General features: G+C 54.6%; 1 protein-coding gene across 2 annotated transcripts in view; it reads right to left on the minus strand.

Annotated features, from left to right (window-relative positions):
* Positions 1 to 7,432, minus strand: part of Rai1 (retinoic acid induced 1) — a 111,210-nt gene extending 103,778 nt beyond the window's left edge. The window contains exon 1 of one of the 2 annotated variants that reach the window (XM_005413962.2): positions 7,354 to 7,432. The gene's annotated coding sequence lies outside the window, so the exon portion shown is untranslated. Of the gene's footprint in view, positions 1 to 876; positions 895 to 7,353 lie in introns of those variants that run through there. The other variant, XM_013509618.1, reaches the window with a different exon arrangement.
* Positions 7,433 to 9,417: the final 1,985 nt, after the last annotated feature.

The raw sequence follows: 9,417 nt of genomic DNA on the forward strand, positions 1-9,417 counted from the left end.
AGCCCGGTGGGGTGCCGGGCGAGGAAACCCGCGTGCCAAGATGGTGGGCGCCGCCGGGGGGAGGGGAGCGGAGCGAGGGGCGGGGCGCGCAGGAAGTGTGGGCGCCGTCCTCCCGCCGCCCCCTCTAGGTCTGGGCCAGGGGAGGAAATGGCCCCCGAGGCGATCGCGGGGCGGCCCGCGTGTCTGACCCAACGGCTCCCGCCTTAGCCTTCCCGGAGGCGCGGCCCCCCAGCACCCGCAGGTGGGCCGCGGCAGGGGCTGCCCCGCTGCGAGGCAGAACGTGATACGTGAGCCCCGCAGAAGGTGCCCGCCCCCACTCGCGCCGCCTTCCTGGTTCTCCGTTCCCAGCCCAGCGCGCCTCCACCAGCTCAGGCTCCTCAGCGTGGCTGCCCCTCCCCTCGAAGCCCCAAAGTACCCGCAAGGATGAGTAGAAGCCCCTGACCCCTCAGAACCAGGGAGGCTGCGCTCCCCAGGGAGACCCTGGTTCCCTCCTACATATTTCCAGGACGACGGGGAAGCCAGCCGGCCTGGGCCCTGACAGTCCTGCATGTGAGTGACTGCCCAGATCAGGTGGGCATACAAGCCTAGATCCGCTGAAGGATGGAAGTGGTGGAGCTGAGACTCTGCCCCTGACCGCTGTGACTCCGGATGCCTGTCACACAGAGTGGCGCTCCCTGCTTCCTGGCCGCCCAGCCCGGGCTGGTCCAGCCACCTATCTCTGGCCCAGGGCGACGGCCTGGCCTCCCAGCCTCTCCCCACCCCCTCCCGCCTACCACAGCCGGCTTCCCTTTTGAGCCGCCAATCTGCAGCAGCACAAAGCCCTGTTTGTTTGCTTTCTCTGCTTTTCCCTCTGGATCCGATGTCTTTCTCCGATACCTGCCGGCTGGGCTTCCTCTCCAAGAAGCCTGCCCAGCCCGCTGATGAGAAGGAGGGGCAAGCCCTGCCTCAGGGCCGCTATCGCTTCTTGCATCCACCTCTCCCATACAAGGGGCTCCTAGCCCAGCGGGCCTGAGCCACCCCGAGGGCTAAGAGCTCTGCCACTGTGCCTCAAAATGTAGGTGCCAGCTGGGTGGAGCAGCAGAGATGCCTAGGGCAGGGGGAGGGGAAGAAAGCCCAGCCACCCGCCCTGATCCTTTTGTGAGCCAGGCTTGTTTTGTTTGTCAGTCAGGAAGGCTGCCCTTGCCTTCCCAGCAGTCCACAGCCTGCCAGGAGTAAAGAGATGATTTGGAACAAGAGGGTCCAGGCCTGCAAGGCTCTCTACCCCTTATTTTCTGGGCCCCTGGGGATAAGCCTTAACAGGATGCCCTGGGGGCCCCACTTGGTAGGAGGCACCAATCTAGGCAGACAGCCGGACAGGTCCCTCTGCGTGGCGGATACCCACTGAAGTGTCTCAGGAAGCCCTGCACAGGCCATCTGAGATGAAGCAGAGCTTTCACAGGCACAGAAAAATAAACACCCGCATTCCACACCACCTTCTCTACCTGCAGAGTAAGCTGCCCTCTCTCCCTGTTCAAATAAAGAAACCCAACATTGATATGGTACAGAGATACAGCAACCTGGCCTGGCTCGCTGTGCTGAGAGCTCGTTTACTGAACCCTGTCACGCTGGGTGGCCCAGGGCAGGTCCTCGGCGAACCCCCCCTCCCGCCCTCCCCTCCCGGCCCCTTCAGTGCTGAGTTTAATCCCTCCGCTACTCCAGGATGAAGGCCTGATTATGCCCACTTGACAGATAAGGAAACAGAAGGCTCCAGGAGGGAAAGCCGCAGAAACAAACGCGGTCTCTGTCAGAACTCAAGCTTACGGCTGACTCCAAGCCTTAAAAACTTCCCACTAGGTCACAGTCTTAATTATTTCCTGAATGGATGACAGATGAACGCGAGGAAAGTGAGCAGCAGGCACGGCCAGTTTGGAGCCCCACAGATATAATCTCTAAAGGGGCTCTGGCACTTGGTTGCTGTGTCACTTAACCTCTCTGAGCTTTAATTTCTTTGATTATATAGAGCAGTTAATAAGGCTGAGGGAAGCCAGGCGTGGTGGCACACACCTACAATCCCGGCCCTCTGGAGGCTGAGGCAGGAGGATCTCTATGAGTTCGAGGCCAGCCTGGCCTAAATAAGCAAGTTCAAGGCCAACCTGCACTACACAGTTAGACCCTTTCTTTAAAAAAAAAAAAAAAAAAAAAGCCTTAGGGAGGGCCACCCAATGCCTGGCATAACAGCAGGTTCTCATTAAATGATGGCTTTTCTCCATGATCCCTTTCAGTACCCGAAGAGGCAGACATTCACTTAGGAGAGGAACCACGCCTCTCCTACCTTTGCTTGCACCAGCTGGCTGTGCTGGCAGGCACTCCCGTGTCACCATCACTGGCCTTCTGGGAAGCTCAGGCAGAGCCATGCGCTGCCAAGCTAAACTCTCAGGGCTCCTGTCCTGCCCAGGAGACCAAGGCCTCTGAGTTTAATTTGCCAGGGTGGGACTCCAGGGGACACCATCACCCCGAGGAAACAGACCGCCCCATCCCCCTGGACTCAAGAAAGGAGTCACTCAACTAAGTCTGATTTGGCAAAAAGTGCTGTTTTTAGTACTATTTTTGGGCCACAGTGGGGGTTTTCTGTGCTTGTCTCAAAGGTATCATAAACTAGATTCGCTCCTCCCTCCTCCACCCCTATCCGTATTTGAAATGAAAATATTGTTCTTCCTCTCTCTTTTTTCTGCTTCTCTTTCCCACCTACCAGAGGGCTGCACAGGGAAGAAAGGGCAGAGGCTAGGCCTAGGCCAGGGCAGTACCCAGGCCCAGGTCCTCCACCCACTCACTTGACCTCTGCTCAGGCCCCCAAAGCACAGCATGCTGGGAGGTGTAGTTCTCCAAACCACACAGGGGAGAACATCTGCCTCCCCTTCCCTTCTCCCCACCTCTGGAAGCTGCTCCCTGGGTGTCCTGAGGCTGGATCTGTTGGGGAGCTGTCTCCCAGACACACACCAGGTGCCTAGCAGCCTGCCCTGTCCAGGACACACCTTCCGCTGTCTGCCCCTGACAAAGTGCCTCGGGCTAGAGAAACCTCCACAGCCACGCCATCCTTGAGGGAGTGCAAAGCCTGCATCCTTGTTCCTGCACTTTGCACTTTCCCTTCTTAGCTTCCAACACAATTACAGCTAATCCTCCATCATGATTACCATGCAATCGCTCTGTAATGCCTGACTGCCTATCAGACTGGGCACTTCCAAAGAGCAGGGGCTGCGTCTGCTTGGCCACTCCTGTTCCCCTCAGCGCGTGGGCTTCCCGGGTGAGATGATCTGTGATGCAGACCTGTCCTGGGCATCACAGAGTTAGAAACATCCCTGCCGCTGCCCACCAGATGCCAATAGCATCTCTCCAACCGAGACAACCAAAAATGCTTCCAGACATGGCTCTCCTGAGGGGTAAAACCATCCCCACTGAGAACCACTGCTCCACAGCCTGGCACAGGGGTCCCCGGAATGAGAAAATGCACGACTCTGCACCCCTCTGACGGGTGATTTTTATCTCATCTCACCAAAATCACATACGAATTTTATTTTTCCTATCAGACTAGAACCTTCCAGAAGACAGGCTCATGGGACCTCGGCTGTGTAGAAGTGATTGCTCCTAACTCTCTGCTGAGGAATAATTATCAGCGTATCAAAGAACACAGGACCAAAGCCAGTTCGGGTTGCCTACTTCCCCTGCGGTAGCAGGCCCGGGTTGCTGGGTGACTGCTGTGGCAGCTAAGCCCCTCTTGGCCTCAGCAGTTCCAGTAGGATAAGGATTCTTTGTCCACTGCACTAACGGAAGGTTCACAACTTCACTTCTCCTTTTTTTTTTTTTGGTATCTATCGGGGATCGAACTCAGGACCTTGCACTTCCCAGGCAGGCACTTATGCCACTGAGCTATTTACATCTCTAAGGAGCTACCATTCCTAAGAAGAAATCTTACAGGTAGTTTTTAACCTCACATTTTCTTTTCCTTTTAATTTTTTTAGGGCTGGGGATATAGGTCAGTGGCCCAAACGCCTGCCTGGCAAACACAACATCCTGAGTTCAATTCCCGGTACCTCACCCCCAAATTTTTTATTGGTACATTTTAGATATACATATCGATCACATTCATCATGGGGAATTTGTACCTGCACATGGTAAATCTTGCTGCTTTTTTCCCATCCCCCTCCCCTCCCTTCAATCACTCTTCTCCCTCATCATTTACAAAAGTTTTGGGGCAGGGAATATAGCTCAGTGGAATCGTGCCTGCCTGGCAAGCACAAGGGCCCGAGTTCGATTCCTGGTACCAAAAATCAAAACAACAACAACAAGAAAATTTTGTTTCCATTTTTTCCTTCTATTTTTTCTTGTCCCCCTTCCTTCCTTTCTTCCTGCCCCTTCCTTGTTCCCCTTCTCACGTGAACATTTTTTCATTTCTCAGTATCTGCTATACATTTTGGTCCTTATTTATATTTTCGGTTTCTTCACACCAGAGAATTTAAACAGGTTTGTCTGATTTCTTTCACTTAAGAGTATGGTCTCAGGGTGTATCCATTTAGCTAGAAATGTCTGAAGCTTATCCTTCTTTATGGCACAGTAATACTCCATATAAACACATCATTTACATTTTCTGAGAATTTTTATTATTAGGACATTAAATAGGTTGACATTGATTAAGCACTCTATTGCATGTCTGTCGAAAGCACTATGCACAGTGCTTTGGAGAGACCATCTAAACGCTCTGAAAACAAAACTACATAATAGATAACTTACTTTTACCATTTTTTTTTTTTTTTTTTTGGTTTTTCTCCGGTACTGGGAACCGAACTCACGACCTTGCGCTTGCCAAGCAGGCGCTTTTGCCGCTGAGCTAAATCCCCAGCCCCTACTTTTGCCATTTGATACATTAAAAAAATGGGCTCAGAGAGTTTGAAGGACCCGCCCAAGGACCCAGAGATGGTTTGGAGGCCTCTAGCAACGGATGATGCTCCAGTCAAAAAACACTTTTGGCTTTAACACTGGATACTAGAATTCCTTCTGCAAGTCTGAACCTGCCTGGTGCCAGGCAGAACGAGCTATGTTCTCAGGTGAGTGTGGCCTCACAGGCCTTGCCCTCATTAGGCCCTGAGGCTGCACAGAGACAGCTCTGGGTCTCCTAGAGGGGAGAGCTGAGGCTGGAGGCCTGAAGGTGCCGAGTCCAGGAGCTGGGCTGCTCTGGTGGCAGGTGGCACTCCTTTACGGTGCCATCCCCTGCAGGGAAACCTTTGCCCGGACCCACCTCCCCCATCACCAGGCTGTTCTGTGAGCTTCTCTCCAGCAAAAGTGACCACGGGGAGGAGGAAGAGCCATTCTCAAGCACCCATGGGTACAGTAAGTCCCCAGCTTACAAAGGGGTTCCCTTGCAGGAGAACGCTCACAAGTCAGATTGCTCCGTAAGTCTGACAAAGTGAGTCTTACACACCTTTGACGCAAATGCACCGTGTGTATGGCTTTGCGCTTCCTATCAGTCCCCTGCATATCACCATTTTTTCTCCTCAGTCGCAGACCTCCGGGGCTGCGACAGAGCACTGCACTGCTGGGTACTAGTGCACCGTACGGCAGGCACGCGGCAGCACAGCCGCGACCGTGGCCGGCAGACACAGGAGCCACTTCCACAGCTTGTCAGCATCTAAGAATGTTCCTAACGTGAGGTCCGTCCACACCTGTCAAAGCTCATAACTTGAATATTCATAGGTCGGGGACTTACTGTACAGACACTGCTGGATTTTACCTGTCTCAACTCGGATCTATTAATGCTCCCATTAATGCTAGCAGGAAGATGTGGTCATTTCCCCTACTTTATAGATAAAGAAACTAAGTGAAGGAGAGAAATAACTTGAGCCTTGAGCAGAGGGAATCCAAGTCCCAAACACCTATACAACCGGTAGGCTGTGTTAGACTGCCACTTGGTTAGTGTCCCCAACACCCTGGTGTCCGCCGGATGCTCAGCAAGGGGTCTGTGAATGGAAAATGAATGAGTAAATTTGTGGTTGTACTGCCACTGAAGCAGTTAGAGGTAGATATTAAAGCTGAACACAATTTCCCAATTGAGGACTACCTACCAACAGCTCGGAAGGGCCTCTTATCATGAACACTTTAAAGGGGCGGGAAACGGAGCCCCAGAGAGAGTAGCCGGTATCCGCTGACCCAAAGTCCAAGCTTATGTCCTTAAGCTACAGGGCCTTCTTGCTTTGTAACACTGTCAGCTTCTCTGTCACTTGCAACAATTCATGTTCCCATTTCTGACAAAAGGGAGCCTGATACTCAGAGAGGGAAAGCGGCTTGCCTGAAGAAGTGGGTAAAACACAGGCCTTTTCCTGACTCTGAATCCAGTGCTCGTCACCCCATCCTGCCCGCCCTGCGGATGGCACAGTCTCCAGGGGAGGAATCCAGGGGAAAGTCCAGTTCTGCTTGTCATCCCTTGAGCGCCCAGCTGCGTGAGCCTGTGGTGCTAAGCAAGCCCGCTGCTCCTGGTCACGCCCCAGCCCTCACCCGCTCCGTGGCTGAAAGCTGTTCCCTCTGCCCAGACGCAGACGGCCCATCCAGAGGGGCTGCGGAGCTGCGCCACTCCTAACAAACGGCTCGACACCCGCACCCCAGACCTGGTGCATCATTTCCCCTCCTCGGAGGACTCTCCCCTGCCCTCCACGGCATCCTCACCAGACCACTGCAGTCAGAAATGACACCCTGGACTTCAGGGGTCCTGAAGGTGTCCCCAGCTTGCTCAGATCCGGGGCCTCGTGTGAACACAGGAGTGGTGCTGAAGGAACAAATGAATGAAGGGACACTGGTGCACCTGGCTGTTTCCCTGCAGACCCTCCGCACGCCGACATGCAGCGGGAACATCACCTGCTCCTTCCTCGGCCCCCACCCCGCCCTCCTGTGCCTCCTGCTTCCCGTGTCTCTTCGCCCCCCCATTTCCCCTTCTACTCCATCTCTCCTCCTCACCCCGCGCCTCCCACTACCCCCACACGCTATTCAAACAGGTTCCATAACCAGTAGAGCAAAATCTGCCCTCTGCCAGCCAAGCCCCAGCCTGCACCCGAGGCCTCCCTGCCCCTCCCTGGTGTCACATTCCAGTCTCAGATCCCCAGTGACCCACCGGGAACAGGGCACAGCTCGGCCTGCATCCCCAGAGAAACAGGATGAGCCAGTTTCCCCCAGCCCCCTGCAGGAACCTGGAGGGGCTCCCCCCACCCCCCCACCCCCCTCCTCTCCCTGGCTCATCCAGTGTGACAGCACAGAATCCACACAGCCCGCCAGGCCCTGCTGGGATCAAAGGGCCCCAGGAAGAGAGGCCAGGTTCTCACCCTCTCCCCTCACCTGGCCCTTGTGCCAGGAAGCCTTGCTGAGCGTGCGGTGTTCGGGCCTCGCCCTTGAAACAGAGCCCAGAGGAAGGAGCTGCACTTCAGGCTGAGCTGCTGCAGCCCCTCCAGGAGGACACCCTGACAGAAGTGCCGATAATTCCGTGATAAACGCCAGGGGAAGGTATAGACAAAGGGAGATGACTCATTCTGCCTTGGAGGTCAGAGCAGGAGACAGGACGTCTGTTTGGGTCTTGGGCGGCAGGCAGGAAGACAAGGGCATCCAGGTGGAAGGGACAAGCCAGGCAAGCAAACAGGGGCGGGCATGCACAGGGCTGCCCTGGGAGGAGGGCGGGGCAGGTGAGGCGGAGCACCAGAGGATGCCAGGAGGATGTGCCCTGGGCAGTGCGGAAGGGCCGCGTTCTGGGGCCCTATTTAGAAGGCAGCAGGAGCCCCTGGAGTGTATCTACTGTGGCTCAGAAAGAGTACTCCAGCGGCCCCCTGGGGGTGCGGGGCGGCTGGTGCGGAGGCCCTGGCGACAGCCCAGCTTCCCGTCACCATGCTCTGAGCCAAGTCCTTCCCTCTTGGCCACGGCACACAGGCTACATCCCTTCCAGTCTCCCAAGGCTGCCAGGGACACCCCTCTCATTCCTACCTGCCTGTGCCCGGGCACCTGCTCAGGGCCCCCTCTTCCATGAAGCCCCTACCTGGACAAACCACGCCCCTCCCCCAGCTTTGACTAAGGCCTTGGTCACCAATCCCTGGGCTGTGATAAATTTTTTGCAGGGGGGAAGGGTGTCAGGGTCTTGCTATAGAGTCTAGCCTGACCTTGAGCTTACTGTGTAACCCAGAAAGGCTTCGAATTCCCAGCATCCGCCCGCCTCAGCTTCCCGAGTGCTGGGATTACAGGCGTGCATCACCATGCCTGGCATGTGACCTTTTAAGTAACCGATTCGGGGATGTGTCATGCTTGGACCCTGACATTAAGCACAAGATTTTGAGAACAGTAGGTCCTTGGCCAGTCCCTGTCCCCTGAGGCTCAGCATCCAGGTGCCCGTCCCACAGGGACCTTGACCTGAGATACATCTTGCCCCTCAGTGCACGTCCTTTTCCCTGGGAAGCACAAAAACACACATCCACGCCATTGCACGGCAACCAACACACGCAAGGAGGTATAAATGTGGGTCACTGCAGACACAGGGTAGTAATAAAGACAGTAACAACGGGCATGTGCTGGGCAGCAGTTCTAAACCTCATGTGGATGAACTAATTCAATCTCCACTGTCATACAGTGATTCTCCCCATTGTACAGATGGGGACACTGAGACCCAGAGAGGTAAATTACCCCTCTACTATGTGCTAGATCCTTGAGTCAACCCAGAGCCCAGGCATGAACACCTCACCCCACAACCCCACCCTGTTAGGAAAGAGCAAGGTGCAGAATAACAGCCCTGCAGTGCTCGCATTTGGAGAAAAAGGAAACGGTGTATCTCCACATGATACACAGTATAAATTAGGTAACAAAACTCTGAAAGGATACAGGGAGAGTCTAGCTGGGGCCACCTGTGCTAAGTGGTCTTTCACTCTATACTTCCGGAGGATTTGCATTTTTTTCACAATGAGAGCTGACTCATTACTTCAGCAGGGCCAACAAAAAGGGCAACTGTTAGGGTCTCAATTACTGTTTGCTGAGTGACTAAACGGCAGATCCATTTCCTAGGACTACATTTTCAAACTGCATGCGACCTATCCGTAGATTGTGAAATCACTGAATAACTGAGTTGCAACTCTTAATCCTTTTAGTCAAATATACTATAACAGAAGGCATCAAAGACCAGCACTCGTGGCAGAGGGCTTATTCACTACTGAACTTTCATTTCTCTTATACGATGTGGGTGTGAACAGCACTGTCACCTGAGGTATTGCACACTGCAGGTCTCTGGCAGGCGTCTTAAAGCCAACGGTCCTCACCAGGGGTCTGCAAGACAGGCAGCAGCAAAGACCTCATGGTCCAGCGGAAGCGGCGATGGCTCCAGGGCAGGTGAGAGCCCTCTGTCTACAAAAGCCGAGGCTGCCTGGTCCG

This window comes from Chinchilla lanigera, unplaced genomic scaffold (assembly GCF_000276665.1).
Source record: "Chinchilla lanigera isolate Chin_1 unplaced genomic scaffold, ChiLan1.0 scaffold00176, whole genome shotgun sequence".
Taxonomy (NCBI): Eukaryota; Metazoa; Chordata; class Mammalia; order Rodentia; family Chinchillidae; genus Chinchilla; species Chinchilla lanigera.